The sequence below is a fragment of the Tupaia chinensis genome, unplaced genomic scaffold (assembly GCF_000334495.1).
Source record: "Tupaia chinensis unplaced genomic scaffold, TupChi_1.0 Scaffold000018_1, whole genome shotgun sequence".
Lineage (NCBI taxonomy): Eukaryota > Metazoa > Chordata > Mammalia > Scandentia > Tupaiidae > Tupaia > Tupaia belangeri.
Window position 1 is genome coordinate 6812074 of NW_006159448.1, and position 17234 is coordinate 6829307.

Here is a 17234-nt window from a genome sequence, read left to right on the forward strand (position 1 = left end):
CTTCTAACTTCTTGTGCTGGTCAGCAAGTCTAACTGTCCCTTGGCTTATAGATGCATCACTCCAACCTGTCTCTCTCTGTCTTCACATGCTCTTCTCCCCTGAGTGTCTGTATGTTTACTTTCTTGTTTTATAAAGACATTGGGGTGAACCAGCAGATGACATAGTGGTTATGCCACTGGACTCCCACATGGCTGCCTGTGGTTCAGGTCCAGGATCCAGAGGCTTAAAACTCACACTGGTTACATGTGTGTACACACTCAAGATCCTAGGAGGAGAATGGAGGAGAAGGAATTACAATATGGCCATCTCCCCAGAGCATTTCTCACTTTCTCATTCATTGTCTCTGTCTCTCTCTCTCTCTCTCTCTCTCTGGCACGCACACGCACCCTGTGGCAAAAAAAAAACCTCTTTAAAAAAAAAAAAAAAAAAAGATACTGGAAGCCAGCAGGTGGTGTGGTGGTTAAGGCACTGGGTCTCCATATGGCTGACCATGGTTTGTGTCCGGACCTAGTGGCTTGCTTTTTCACAGTCTTTCTCTCTCTCTCTAATGAGTGCTCTCTGTCTCTGGTGAGTGCACATGCCTTGTAGCAAATTAAAATTAGTAATAATGATGATAAATAAAATCAAATAAGTAATTATTTTAAAAAATAGACAGAAGCCATTGGATTAAGACTCATCTAACCCATTATGACCTCATAATGAATTACATTTGCAAAGACCTTATTTTCTAAGGTCACATTCAGTCCAGTACAAGGATGCCAGGGAGAGAGCCAGGTAGTCTGAATTCTTCCCCAAGATTTACTTCTAGCTAATTGTGTGGCCTTGAGCAACTCACTTGAACACTCTAGGCATTAGCACCTCCCTTTAAATGAAGGGTTTGGACTAGTTCTCTGAAAGCCCTCCAAAACTCTGGCCATTTATGATTCCCTCATGTACTCAGTTTCATCTCTCCCAGTTTCCCAAGGAACAAGAGCATACATTTACCAGCTACTTGGGCAGCCAGGAAAACAGTGGTGCTCATACAACACATGATGGTAAATGGTCTACTAGGTAGAGTACCAGTAAGACCATAAGTTTCCATTAGGCCAACTCAGCCTTTTTCATTTTTAAATCAACATTCCAAAAGGAATGCATAAGTGAATTGCAATGAAATATACCAATCCGGCAGAAATCAACAGAGCTTTTCAAGCTCAAAATTTTTACTTATTTCTAACATGTTTATTTTAAAGCTCTTTGAAAGATTTTTTAAAAGGTAAAGCAACATGATAACATTTGTGTAGTTTTTTTCATAATTTAATTTCATCTTTGCAAGCTACACATTGTAATAAATTCTTGGCATCAGGGGAATGTTTATGTTAAGCATTCCATATTAACGAGCTTTTGTAACACAACACCTTTTTTTTTCTGGCTCATCTATATTTTCATAGCATGAAAATATATCATCATGGAGCCAGCAGATGGCATAGTGGTTAAGATGCTGAACTCCCACATAGTTGACCATGGTTCAAGTCCCAGACCCAGCAACTTGAAACTCACGCCAGGCGCATATGCATGAGTGCCCAAAACCCCAAGAGGAGAGTGAAAGAGAAGGGATTGAAGCATGGCCACCCACGATAGGGAGGAGGTGGAATTTCTTGCTTTCTGTTTCTCCATTGAGCACAGGCACCCTATAGCAAAAAACTCTCAAAAAAATGAAAAAGAAAAGAAACTATATCATCATAAAAATTATTAAGGGTCTTTTAGAAGCAGAGGGCAAGCTTTTCTTACCTTTCTTAGAAGCCTGTATTTGAAATACAATTTGTTGGGGAAGAAATGGTATGTAGGAATAGAGACGAGCCTGGATTTGATATCTAGCTCTGTCATTCATTAGCAGAGTGACTTTAGACAAGTTATTTAACCTCACTGACTTTCTATTCCCTCTTCCGAAAAATGAAGCTCATAAAAATATCTTCTTCATAGATCAGCCATAGAGATAAAAGACCATGTATGAAACTCACTTAGCTCACTGCCTGTCACACAAGGAGAAGAGAAGGAGATTCTTACTTTAAAAAATGTGGTGGAAGGACAAAATGTATCCTCTAGGGAATGTGATTTCTTGGCCCTCTGTACAGGCATTTCCATCTATCTACCTACATTCAGAGTTTAAGATTATAACTATTCTTATGGCTACTACTCTGAAAGATTCTTTCAGACAATAATCCTGTCTTTTTCAATTTTTTTCTTTTTTTTTGTAAGATTTTTTTTGCTATAGGGCACGTGTGCTCGCCAGAGAGACAGAGAGAGAGACAAAGAGACAGAAAGTGAGAAATCATCCCCTGGGGGAATAGCTACACTGCAATCCCTTCTGCTCCATTCTCCTCTTGGGACTTTGAGCATGTATGATGCACACATGCCTGGTATGAGTTTTAGTCACCAGATCCAGGAATTGAACCGTGGTCAACTACATGGAGTCCAGCGATATAAACATTAAGCCATCTACTGGTCCCCTGAGGGGACCCTTTCATTTCTAAGTCAACACTCCAAAAGGGATGAATAAGTGAATTGCAGAAATAAATGCTAGTTTATCCAGTTTCATGAATAGGCATTAAAGGATATAATAAAGTCTGAAAGATACAATAAACTCTAAGAATTTTGTTCATAGAAATACATTATGAAAGTTATAATAGACGTGGACCATGGCCCCTAGCTGATAAAGTTGTTATTGGATCATTTTCATAGAATAACACCAAGTCGTCTTTTCCTTTCCTGTGTCACATAATATGTATATGTAGACCCTGAACGTGTTTGTGTGTGTATATGCAAACAGAAAATAGCCTGTGCTATATTAAGCTGTAATTATAAACTCAGAGTCCCTGTAATTGCTTATTTATCACAATAACCTGCTGAAGAATGTCACAGATACCATCATTTTTTACAGGGAAGACCCTGAGCCGTAGAAAGGTTAAGTAGCTTAGTGAGATGCATGCAGTGAATCAATGGCAGAGCAGAAATGAGAGCTCACAGCCCTCGAGTCCCCTATTTATCACCTAGCCCCACTGCACATGAGCTACCACTATTTGTAATAACATGTTCTTACAAGAAATCTTAGGAGACTGGGGGGTGAAAATTGATCTGAAATGTGTTGCTGCCTTCTCCTAATTCTTCCTATGCCCCAAGCAGACTATCTTGTTCATCTGGCAGCTTCATGGAGTACAGAACAGCACCTTATTTCATTGGTAATTACATATCTCTCCATCAGTGAATAGAAATGAGTACTTGATGAGGGGGACAGGACCGAGAACCCTGCCGCACCCATATGCCAGAGGGTTGGCGGAGATTTTGACACATCTAAGCATGTTGCCCGTGGACTTGACTAACTAGGCCTTTGAGATATAGATCATTTTTTTTTTTCCCCACATGAAGCTATAACTTCTCCATACTAGCACTGGATAGGCTTTTCATCACCTTTACTTTGCTTTTAACCTGATTTCTACTCTAAATTAAAGCAGAGCTTAGAACATCCAAGGAAACAACTAACCAGATTCAATAATTGTGTCCTCTTAAAATTCATGTGAAGTCTTCACTCCCAACAGCTCAGAATGTGACTGTATTTGGAAATAGGGTCTGTAGAGACATAATTAAGTTAAAATGAGATCACTAGGCTAGACTCTAATCTAATATGACTGGTGTCCTTGTAAGAAGAGGAGGTTAAAGGTGCTAGACAGTGGTGAAGTGGCAAAATGTGATGCTACCCCAGGCTGACTCACATGAGAAGGTTCTAGTTCAAGTTTAGAGACTTCTCTGAGTACACTGGGCACATAGGATCTGGTGCTGGTTGAGGATGAGGGTGGATTGTGACATAACAACCCTGTTGGGTGTGTGCGCTCTCTCTCTCTCTCTCTCTCTCTCTCTCTCTCTCTCTGTCTCTCTCTCATCTCTGACTCATGGAAAAAAATAAACTTTTAAGAAGAAGAAGAGATTATGACATAGACATATTTAAGACCAGGTGACAGTACGAGAAAAGGGCATCTATTTACAAGCCAAGGAGAAAGGCCTCAAAATAAATCAAATTGCGTATACCTTGTTTTTGGATATCTAGCCCACAGAACTGTGAGAAAATAAATTTCTAATGTTTAAGTGACCCAGTCTGTGGTACTACATTACAGCTACTCTGGCGAATTAATAAATGAAATGATCTTGCTATCAGGGCCGGCAAATGGAGTGATGGTTAAGGGTGCTGGACCCCCACATGGCTAACTGCAGTTTGAGTCCCAGACTCGGTGACAAGCTTCCTCACTTTCTCTCTCTTGTGTGTGTGTGCACGTGCTCTCCTCTGGTCAGAATTAAACAAATAAATGAAATTTTAAAAATAATTCATTTAAAAAATAAAATAATCTTGCTATCATAGTCATTACTAATTGGCAAGCACAGGCTTAAAATATGGATGATATTCAATCCATTACTCAGCAACCTCCTATTACATGCCAGGTTCTGTCTAGTTCTGGGGAAACAGTGATGAACAAGACATAGCTGCTGCCTGTAAGAGGTCTGCAAGCCTAAAGGGAGACAGACAGGGAGAGATGATTATCACACCACATGATAAATTAACAGTAAGATGATGGCATGCCCAAATGTATCACAGGGGCACAGACATACAGTCCAAAACATGTGGGAATGATTAAGGTGTCAGGGAAGTCATCCAAGAGAGGTTTGCACCTGAGCTATGTTTTGAAGAATGAATACACAACAGCCAGTGGTGAAGAACACTTTATAAAAGGAGCAGCACTTGAAAAGGCAAGGGTCCTTGGAGCCCTGGGCATTCAGGAAGACTGTGCAGCCCAGCATGGGTAAAGCATCTCATGTGGACGGAGGGGCTGGAGAGGAGTTGGAGAATAAACACACGGTGAGTATGATGCTTTACAGATTGTGATGTCAACACTCAGTTTATTAGGTTAGGTGGAGAAGTGAAGAAACACAGAAAACATCTCCTACGCTCAACAGCCAGATCTCACAGACAAGCGGAATGTTGATTAGCCCACAGCAGCTCTAGGTTTGTTGATATTTTGACTGCCTGAGCAAAACTTGTCTCCTCCAAAATGAGTATCGGTTACTCCTGCTCCAGGGACTCACCACATCTTTGATCTTCTCTTGGTCTTAGATTATACTATGCCTAAATATGCACCTGCTGTCCCACTGATTCTATTCTCTCTGCTGCACCCACTACGTGGATTCTGTTTTCTACCATTTCTACTGCATCATAGCTTTGGGTCATCAATGACTTTACTTCATAAATGTCACTGTAAGTCTATTTTCTGTGAGGTTCTTAATTATTTGTGTTTCTCATATAGCTCACATTCAAACTCACTAGGATAGGAAGAATTTGGCTGTGTCAAGAAGTCATAATCCAGGCCAACCCCATAATACAGTGATTCAGTGCTGTACAGAGAAAACTGGCTCCTACATTGCTGATCAAGGTTCAAGTCCCAGCCCTGGTGGTTTAAAAAATACCCTGGGAGGAACCAGCAGTTAGCGTAATGGCTATGTCGCTGGACTCCCACGTAGTCCACCGCGGTTCGCATCTCGGACCCGGTGGCTTAAATCTCACGCCGGGCGCGTGTGCATGCGTGCCCAAGATCCCAAGAGGAGAATGGAGAAGGGATTGCGGCGTGACCATCCCCCCTGGGGGGTGATTTCTCGCTTTCTGTCTCTATGTCTCTGTCTGTCTGGCGAGCACACGCGCCCTATGGCGAAAACCTCTCCAAAAAAAAAAAAAAAATACCCTGGGTACATTTGCACATGTCCAGGATCCTGACAGAATGAAGAATTAGGGGGAAAAGTTTTGTGTGGCATGACTAGGTCCTGTTGGACAGATTCATTCTCTCTCCCTTTCTCTTCTCTCTTTCTCTCTCTCTCTCTCTCTCTCTCTCTCTTGTACATACAGGTGCCCTCTGGCATTTAAAAAAATCTCTCTCTCTCTCTCTCTCTCTCACATACAGGTGCCCTCTGGCATTTAAAAAATTTTTTAAAAGTCATAGCCAATATAGTAAAACCTTGTCGGGTAGGCTTTTTTATTAGTTGCTACACACTAGTCAGAGGGCTGTTTTTGGTCCAGTCTCCTGTGCCTGATCCAATCAGCCTTGGCCACAGTAACAGACCACAGCAGGCAAGAAGAATTTCAAGGCCTTTATCTAGTAGAGGTTAAGGGATCACTAGAAGATATTAAGAAGAGAAATAGAATATAATTTTTTTATTAAAATCTTATTACTACAGAAAAGGAAAGAATGATTTAAAGATACTAATTGTAAAGCAATTGCAGTGACCCATCAAGAAACACCAAAGGCTAAAACTAAGGCATCGACTGTAGGGATGGCAAAAAGGGAATAGGGTGGAGAGATTATAAACAGTAGTTGAAGGACAGGTATATGTGGAAATTGTGAAAATTGCAAAAGATAGAGCAGTTAAATATGATGCGGAGATTCCTGGCCTAATGAACTTTGGAACCATTTGCTAAAATATGGGGTAATGGAGAGAAAAGGAAGACTGTGGATTCAGTTTAGACATGTAGAAGATAAGGTAGCTGTGAGATAATGTATTAGGGTAAGTAACCTGTTTATAACTGTTACAGCTACACCTTTCAAGTCTGAGAGGTGTAATGCCATGAGAGTCTGTTTCTTGCACAACTGGTGTCAGAGTGGGGTGCCATGCAGTCATTTAATGCTTTCTATCTTTAACACGTGGCTCTAATGTCACCTTGGCAGTGTCCAGGACTGGATGGGGAGAGAGAACATAAAGACAGCACACAGACTCTTCAGCACATAAGCCCAGAAGTGACATATCAACTTCAATACTTTAATCACATTCTTTTGGCAAGAACTAGTGAATGGATACCAAAGGTTTAGCTGTGTGCCTAGGAGGAAGAAATAGTAATCATCTACCCAGTCTCTGCCACAAATAGTTGAGTGCAGTTTTTTTAGAGGCAAATAAATATGCAGAACAAATTCGGAGCTGATGATATATTTGGGAATGAATCCCTTCTATCCCATGAGCAGAGAGGCAACCATGCTTCAGGAATAGTCTGAGACTTGGGTTTGAAAGGGCTCACTCTCCTTATAGCATCTTTCCTTCTTGGGTTCCGAAATAAGCTGCATGTTAAAAACATAACCTCTGATAGCAACTAGACGTATATGTGTTATGAATGCTAAGCAAAGTAAGCCAGACTTTGAAAGACAAACACCGTACGTCCCCACTCAAGATATACTGAATGTCGGGACCAGCAGTTAGCATAATGGCTATGTCACTGGACTCCCACGTAGTCGACCGCGGTTTGTGTCCCGGACCCGGTGTCTTAAAACTCTCGCCGGGCACGTGTGCGTGCGTGCCCAAGATCCCAAGAAGAGAATGGAGGAGAAGGGATTGCGGCATGACCATCCCCCCTAGGGGGTGATTTCTCGCTTTCTATCTCTCTGTCTCTCTTGTCTGTCTGGCGAGCGTACGCGCCCTATAGTGAAAAACTCTCCAAAAAAAAAAAAAAGATATACCGAATGTCTGCACTCCATAGCAGAAATTGAAAGATCCAAAGAAATAATAGTAGAGAGGACAAATGTAGGTACAAGAGACTGTATGGAGGGGAGTGGATAATAGAGGGTAGGTGGGAGGGGCTCACAGAAGAAATACTTAGCAGGGACCACCAGTTAGCGGAATGGCTATGTTGCTGGACTCCCAAGTAGTCGACACGGTTCGTGTCCTGGACCCGGTGGCTTAAACTCATGCCGGGCGCATGTGTGTGCGTGCCCAAGATCCCGAGAGAAGAATGGAGGAGAAGGGATTGTGGCGTGGCCATCCCCCCTGGGGGGTGATTTCTCACTTTCTATCTCTCTGTCTCTCTCTGTGTGTTTGGCGAACGCACGCGCCCTATAGCAAAAACCTCTTAAAAAAATAAATACTTAATAGACACATATAAAGTTCTCTCTTGAAAATTATATATATGATAATACCCTTGATTTGATTGTTACATATTGCATGCATACTTTGAAAAGTCATATTGTGTACTAGATTAAATGTAAATAAGAAATCATAAAAAGAATAGGCACATAAAAAATATAAATCTCTTTCTTTTGTTTCAATTACAACTTTTTAATAAAGGTTTCTGACTGGTCCAGTGCAGATCATAAGTCTACCCTGTGACCATTTAATTGGCCAAATCATGTCACAGAAGTTTAGCTACTAAGAATCTTATTAAATCATATGGATTGGGGACAGAAGGAAGGAACCAGCTCAAGAGAGATGGAAGGTGGTGGTAGGAGGATGACTGATCAGAAATAAGAAACTACTACCAGGATTAGTGAAAATAAATGCAGCAACCGAAGGCTTAAGAGATATAAGTGACCAAAAAGAGGTTATAGAAGGAATTGGGCCCCCATGACACCTAAAAGATATCACCAGGTAAGTGCCAGAAGAAGGGAGATGAACCTGCAAAGAAAAAAAAAAAAGACCCTCAGGTACATGTGATGTTCAGGAAGGAAACAGTTCACTTAATCAAAGGCAAGCACCTGATTAACATTTAGAGGTCAAGTCCAACATGGATAGAAGAAATGAAGGTGAGGAATCGGAATCAATGAGAATAGGCTATAAACTGAAAAGCTAGCCTGTAATTGCTCCATGGATGAGCCTCGGAAACATGATGCTAAGTGAAAGAAGAAAACGCAAATGCCCATATATCATATGATCTCATTTCTATGGAATTTCCAGAATAAGTAAATCCATCAAGACAGAAATCGGACTATTGACTGCTGGAGGCAGGAGACAGAGGAGTCTTAGGAATGCCTTCTTATTGAATGTGGGGTTTCTTTTAGGAGTGACGGAAATGTTCTACAATGAGTTGCTGCTGATGGTTGCCAGGACTGGATGTTCTAAAAGCCACTGAACTGGATATTTTAAAATGGTGAATTTTTGCTACCTGGATTTTACCTCAACTAAAAAAGCAAAACCTACTCTATAAAAGCATGGCATGTGACATAGCAATGCAGGAATTTTCTTTTTTAATGGGAGAGTCTTGACTGTGTTGTGTTTGGAGAAGGAAAGGCCCAATAAAGAGGGAGAAGTTAACCATGCAGTAGAAAGGTGCAATGTTCTAGATACCTTGTTCTGGCTGGACGGAAATTTTTAGGATGCAAAGCATAATAATAGGTTCGATTTAGATGAGAGAGAAAGACACAATTTCTACTAAAGAATAAGAGAGAACGGATTCTAAGCCAAAGAGTTAGAAGGAGGAAAGTGAACAGAATCTGCCTTTTCCTAACAGAACAAAGTACATGGGCTTTGGGGCAACTGTCTTAGATCCATAGAACGTTACGATACCTTAGAGTAAATTTTGTTCAATTCCTTCATGAACTAAAAAGATTCAGTAATTTTCCAAATAGTGTGGATTTTCATTTTAGGTCCTGAGTCCTTTTTCATTTAAATCTGCAAAACAGTATCACGTTGAAGAGAAAGAATAATGGGCCAGAAAGGAATATGTTTCAGTCCTCTCTCAATGTACAGGGCCTCCTAAGTTTTATTTCTGCATATACAAAATAAGAAAGTAACATCTACTTTTCAGGTACTATGGCTCCTACCCCAGTCATAAACGTTTAACAAATATTCTTCTCTTTTCTTTCTGTATTCTACCTTCTCTTTCTGTTTCCCTCCCAATTAATATAGTTGAAATTTGTAGAAATCCAGCACATGGTAAAGGGAATATTACTGTGTTTTTATTTGACACATTTTTATACTAAAGATATAAAAGGGAAAGTAGCATAATTCAAAATACCACAGGACCGCAGGACTATAGAATCAGAAGGATAAAAGTAGGCATGATGACAGCTGATCTAAGAAAATTAAACATGGTGAACACAGCAAAGGGGAGAAGTCAAAGAGAGATTTTCTACGTGTAGTTCTGGGATGCACAATGGGACACAAGGTGACCCATTAACCAGCATAAGGCCTCTCAGAAGCAAGAGGGCATGCAACGACTATCTTCAGAGGTAGGGGTTGGTGTCAGGGATACACAGCACTGAATGTGGTGGTCAACAATGGGGAACAGCTGTTCAAAGAACTCTACAGTCCATCAGCCATGACCACAAAGGGCTATTACAAAGGAGGTGCTGCTGTGACAAGTGCCTTCTCTTGTGACATTTGTTGGCAGAGCCACTGAGGAGCTGTCAGCTTAGAGCAACAATGCATCAAAGAAAACAGTCCACACAGATTACTGTATCTAAGAGACACACAGAACAGCCAGAGCTCAGGAATGACAACCAAAGAGGAGGATGGAATAGTAATATATTCAGAACTCGGGGGACTTTACAATGAATGTGTTCGTTTATCATGTGTGAATTAATTTTTTGGTAAATTGAATTTTACAAATGCATCAGAAATTTTAATTTACAGGAGACTTCCATTGCTAATATAAATCATTAACTTTAAATTGGGCCAGCCCTGTAGACTAGTGGGTAAGGAGCTGGATCACAGCCCCAGAAGCATGCATGCCCCAATCCCAACAAAATGGACAAATGGAGAAGTATTACAGCATGACCAGGCCCCACTAGGGGAGCTTTCTCTCTCTCTTTCTCTTTCTCTGTTTCTGTCTTTCTGTCTCTCTTTGGCAAGCACCGGCTTCCTCCAGAAGTTAAAAAATAAATAAATAAATAACTTTCGGGCCCAGCAGATACTGCAATGGCTGTGTCACTGGAGTTGCACATAGTCAACTGCAGTTCGAGTCCCAGATCCAGCGGCTTATAATTCACACCAGGCATGTGTGTGTGTGTAACCAAAATTCTGAGAGGAGAATGGAAGAGAAGGGATTGCAGTGTGGCCATCACCCCTGGGGGGTGATTTCTTGATTTCTGTCTCTCTATCTCTCTCTATGTCTCTGGAGAGTGCACACACCCTATAGCAAAAATTTCTCTCAAAAAATTAATCTTAAATAATAATTTTTTTCTTAATTTTGAGTTTTACATGCCTATTGTATCAGTTTGTATTTATTAGTTTTTGGTGATAAAAAAAGAAAGAAAAAAAATAGCCTCCACATATCAGAGCCTTTCAACAAAGTACTAAACTTGGACTAGAAAAGAATCCAGTTCCTGCTCACATCACAGGTCAGATCTGAGTTAGCTGTGGATCTAGTTTTCATAATTTCTTTATTCAAGGGTCTAAACTGAAGGAGTAGTTCCTATCTAGGATAGACACTTTGCTTAGCAGAGTGTAAAAGACAACAGACACACAATGTAATGGCTTTTAGTTCCTGGTCTCACAGGGTTCCTCTTTACCATTCATATGTCATTGGTCATATCAAATCTCCTGGTCAAACCCACGTCAGTAGTGCAGAGAAATAGAATTGCTCTTTGGAAAGAAGATGAATAATGGAGAACCATAGTGCCATAATCTACCATAACTTATATTTCTACTATGAGTACACCTACATGTATGAATCCATTAAACTGGAAATTACTGTAGCAGAGGTGACATGAAACAGCAAACCAGTCAAAATGTCGGAAGAAAAACTTTTGATTCAGATAGCTGAAAAATCCAAGGATAGATGTAAATTGGCTATACCTAGAAAGGCTCAAAACTATGTCAACGAACCTGTCCCTTTGTTTTCTGTCTATTGGCGCTGTTTTCTCTCTGTTCCTGTCACTCTTATGAATTCTTCTCAGTCATTTTGACGGCCAAATCAGCTTTATAAACTACTACATCAATCTAGCAACTACGGTGGAAAGGGGAATGTCTTTCTAATAGCTCTGGCACATTTTTCAAGTTGATCTGCTTGGGTCATGTGTCCACCTCTGAACAGATGGACAGGTGTTCTGATGTCAGTCCTTGGGCACCTATTCATAAGAGGAATGGGGTAGAGGAGAGGTATGGACACTTGGACCTTATGGACCAGATGAGATTGTCGTAGAAATGATGAAGAGGTTGTTGGCCAAGGAGATGTTATGCAGAAAACAAATGAACAAGTCAGCAGGTCAAGTACACTTAATACTATGCCTGCAAATCTTCCTGGGGTGAAGTTATGTCTTACCCTATTTACTACAGGCCATTTGATTCATTCATTCTCTGTCTCCATGATGAGCTAATGTAGTATCAACTAATAAGCTAAAGAACTAATATACAACCAAATTCCATAACACTATTCCTAATTTTTTTTAATTTAAAAGAAAATCAGTGGCTGTCCATACTTTGTCACAGTTACTATAAGTTATGCTAAATATAGCCACCATATCCTCATATCCACTGATGAACTATAGTCGTCTCATTTAGTATAACTTTATTCCCATATGAACAAGAGCTGCTGTAAATTGCTTATCTAAGGTGTTCTTTTTGGCTACAATGCCTTCAATTATCCAGTCCTAGGTGTAATAAAATATTATAATTTATTCTCAGAGATATGAAATCAAGTACTTCTAAATTATTCTGATTTGGAATTTTTTAGCAACGAAAGCTATTTTCCCATGCAGAGTGAGCACACGGCTATCAGAATGACTTAAAACAGATCATTTGTTAACCACACTGCTGAAAGCATTTAGCAGTAAACTAAACAAAGAGACCCTCCCCACACTCAGTGTATTGCTGAACTGTTTCTCAGTTGAGTGTCAGGAATGGCTTTGGTTTTCACCTTTTTTTTTGAGGCATTCTGCCTTTTTTTAAGAGACTTTTTTCTATAGTGCATGTGTGCTCACTAGAGAGACAGAGACAGAAAGTGAGAAATCACCTCCTGGGGGGATGGCCACACCACAATTCCTTCTCCTCCATTCTTCTCTCAGGATTTTGGGCACACACACACATAAGTCCGATGTGAGTTTTAAGCCACTGTGTCCGGGACTCAAGCTGTGGTCAACTGCATTGAAGTAAGTTCTGAGTTCAGCAATGTAACCATTACACTATCTGCTGGATCCCTGAGTGGGTCTGTTTTAACCTCTCTTGTTTGTAACCATCTCTTCCTTTCTTAAGGAAAGTCTCTCAGCTCATCCTTCAGTCTCTGCAGATCACTTTTGTTTACCCCTTCTTTCCAGAGGTTCTTAAAGTCAAATCAGAAATTAAAGTTTATCAGAAGTAGGCAGGTGTTGTCTGCCTCAAGACTTGAATGTACTTAAAATTCATCCTTGAAATGTTATACAACTATGTTTTTTTATAGCACTAGGTACTTTTTTTTTAAGTTTCTAATTTGGTATGTTGGGTGTTTTCTTCTTGTTTTTTCTTTCAAGGGCGTACTTCAAGTAGAAAACTTTCTGGAGAAGTGACAAATTCACGGCTGATCTCTTTAGCCCATGAAATAAAATTCCCATCCAGGACATCTTTTAGGTTTTTAAGGTCTTCCACTACTCGGATTATTTCTGTACTACCTTCTGATATCACATAGTTTTGGTTTATGTGTCAAAGTGTTCTGGTTTATTTAGACTTTTCATGAACAAATAACAATTTTGTGCTTCATGTTGAGTACTGGCTCAATGGCTTTTGTTCTGTTTTGCTTTGTCACATTGGTCTGACTTTAAACTTCTTGAAATTGGAAAATATTCTGCTAATACTTTTCCCACTGTCAAGTTACCAAGCATTGTAGAAATTAATTTTAAAGGCCACTGAGCAAATTTATACTCACCATCTTTTGCTGACTCCTCAGTCTCTGTAAATGTTTGCTTTATTCCCTTAGAAGACTGTAACCTTCTTGAGGCTAGGGATTATGCTTTCTCATCTTTGTTTCACATGAAATGACACAGTAGCTTCTCAACAAACATTTCTTAACTTGAATGATTTTATTTTTCTATTACTTGCTAAGATAATCAGTCAGTTTTGCTCAATCAGCTAACCACCATGGAGGAACCACTACCAGAGAACCTTACCATCCCACCTAGTTTAGCAGTGCAATCTTTCAGTAGATTGCTTAACCTCTTTCTGTTTCAGTTTCTTCATCTGTAAAATGAGAACCAATGCATTCCCAACAACATACTCTCTTCAACTACTTCATGGGACAAGTGTGAGTATCAGTGTACCTCTGGAAAAATATTTGGTCATCCTAAACACACTATGGCCATTTTTCCTGAAGAAATGCAAAACCCTCCAACATTGACACTCAAACAATATCATCTGATACATAAGGCTTGAAAAGAAACATAACCTATCCTGAAATCCTTCTTCCAGCTTCAAAACAGGAAGATTACAGGAAATAATATCTCAAATAAGCCAGTTAGTCAGTGTAGTTATTTTTTTAACTAAATATTCTACATACTTGAAACAGCAGATGCAACAGAATAGCTGCAAGCATATGGAACATTGTCTTCTCCATGTCTTGGTTTTAAACTTCTCAAGATATCAGACATTCTCTTCCGGAACGTGATATCCATGAACAGTACCATATTATTTTACGACTATCAGTTATGCTTTGGTCTTTAGAACTGTCAATCTACAAGAGCACCAGCTTTCAGGACATTGATAAACCCCTTAATTAATTTGCTGTTTCTAAGAACATGTTCACAGCTCTGCTTCATCCACTTGGGGTTTCATTTTCCTAGTACAGAGCAAAGATGTTCTTACCTAGAGCACCTAATTTCCCATAGGAAGCACAGATTGAAGAGGAAGGTTATGCAGTTAGAAGCTATTGATATTACTTAAAGTTGTTGTTGTTCAGTTGATTACATCTTCACTAACTGAATGATTCTTTATGCAAAAAAATATATAATTTTATTGAAGACTTATCCTAAAAGTACACTTTTTTGTTTTAGTTTGCTATAGTCATGTGCACTCACCAGAGACAGAGAGAGAAAAAAAAAAGTAAGAAATCACCTCCCAGGAAGGGTGGCCATGCTGCAATCCCTCATCCTCTATTCTCTTTTTGGGATTTCAAGCACACATACACATGCTTCCAGCATGTTTTTCAAGCTGCCAGGACTGGGATTTGAACCACACAGTTGGCCGCATGGGATCCAGCTGTCCTAAATTCCACACTATGTGCTGGCCCTTAAAATGCATTTCTTTTAGAGTCTCATCTCACCAAACATTGGTTCTCAATAGAAAGCTGGTGTTGATAATACCTAAGAGTGCTCACAGCCTCTAGTTACCCAGGAATGGAAGTATACTTACCACAGTCCTTAGCATGTACATGTGTGTATTTGAATGTTTTGGTCCTTTCATACCTTGGTACAATTTCTTATAACTATGCTAATTATAGGACACCAAAAGACCATCTTTCTTTCAGGGAAAAAAAATGATCTGTTCCTATTGTCAAGGTGAAATACAGATTTCATATTAAGAGGCAAATTCTATATTTTCAAAGGCTGAATAAATTGATGCTTACAGAATCCCAGCTGGTTAAATTTAGAGCATTGGAAAAGATCCAGTCCAAGGATAATCTTTGGCTTTAAGCCTGTAACATTTTTATTTGATAGTATATTGGAAATAAAACAAAAAATACTCATTTTAAGCTCTTGCCTTTCCACATATTGTTCTTCTGTGATAGACAAATTGGTGTTGATAGTGGTGTTGGCCTCAAAGTCATCACTTCCCTTAAGTGATCCATTTCAATTGTGTTATGCCAGTTTAAAAGAGCTTTCTGTTTGCAAATGTTTATTCTGTGTGCAAATGTTTATACTGAAACTGTCTTCTCTTGCCTCTAAATTCAACTGCTGCCTTCTTGGATTCACCCACATTGTGCAACCTCATGTTTGAGCCATTATCCTTTCTGAAATATGGCAGACCCATAGGCATCCAAGTCACAGTCCTCATTGCTGCAGTATGGAGCTCGTCTTTGATGATGTTTCCACTTACTCTCCGACTTCCCATTCATCCAGTTCACACTTTAGCTCAGGGTATCACCTGCCGTCCATTTCTAACCGCAGACTTCAGCTGCCATTTCTGCAAATCTACTGTCTTTATCAGTATTTTCCAAGTGTGTATCAAATTACCTGGAGTGATGACTCAAATGCCTGTTTCTGGGTTCCATCCCAGACTGCATGAATCAGAATCTCTGGGAGTAAGGCCTGGGGATTTGTATTCATAATAAACTCCCACTCAAAAGATTCTGACATTTGAGAACTGCTTCTCTCTGCTCAGCTAACTTTTTATAATGATATAACTTTGTAATTTCCAAGAAAACTATGGCATATGTACTCTAGTTAAGGTTGTGCTAGGCATGGTAGCAGATAAAAATTGAAATCCTGGTGGCTTGACTAAACACCAGTGTGTGTGTGTTGGGGGGGTGGGAGGGGGAATGTTCTTCTCTCAACAATCCTCATGAACCTAAACTGAACCTGGCAGACGATGCTTCAACATATGTTTCCCAGGATCATCCTGGGCATGAAAATCGAGCTAGTCAACCAAGATAAAGGGTGGAGGATCACCTAGGAGCTAATTAGGGGCCTGGCCATATCCATTCCTCTGTCCATATTCTCATGGCGATAACTTGGGACTTCACTTAGGTGCCTCAGAATTCTGAGAACTGTAGGCACTAAGCAGCTGCTTCTCAGCAACCAGCATACGCTGTGGAAGTGGAGTGAGACTCCGTCATGGACCCTGGCTTCCTGGCCACCGTGTGCCATCCAGAGGGCAAAGACACAGAGGGCATGGTTTCTCAACATATCGCGGAGTATCAGAGGCCTGCCTACGTAAGAACGTCCTCCCTAAGCAGGAAAGTCAAGGTTTCTCAAGGCTCATTTCTAGGTCTGTTTTAATCCTTGATATTCCTTTCATAGCATTTCCACCTGGCTATCAGGTAAAATAGGTAGATTTTATTATTCTAACATTTTGGAGTTAAGTTATAATGAGTACTTTAATACATTAAAATTAGTATATGGGTGAGGCCAGTAAGTGGTGTTAAGGTGTTGGACTCCCACACAGTCAACTACAGTTTGAGTTGACCTAGCAGCTTGCTTTCTCACTTACCCTCTCTCCCTCTCTCCTTCTCTCTCTCTCTCTCCCTCTCTCCTTCTCTCTCTCTGTGTATGTGTGTCTCTTTGGTAAATGAACATGCCCTATAGAAAATGTAATAATAATAATAAATTAAACAATTATTTTTAAAAATTAGTGGATGGGGGCCGGCTGGATTCCCACATGGCCAACAGGTGGCTTGGTGGTTAGGAGCTCTGAATTCCCACATGGTCAACTGTGGTTCAAGTCCTGGACCTAGCAGCTTCACTTTCTGTGTGTGTGTGTGTGTGTGTGTGTGTGTGTGTGTGTGTTTTCCTCACTTTCCCTCCCTCTCTCTCTTTCTGTGTCTCCCTCTGGTTCAATA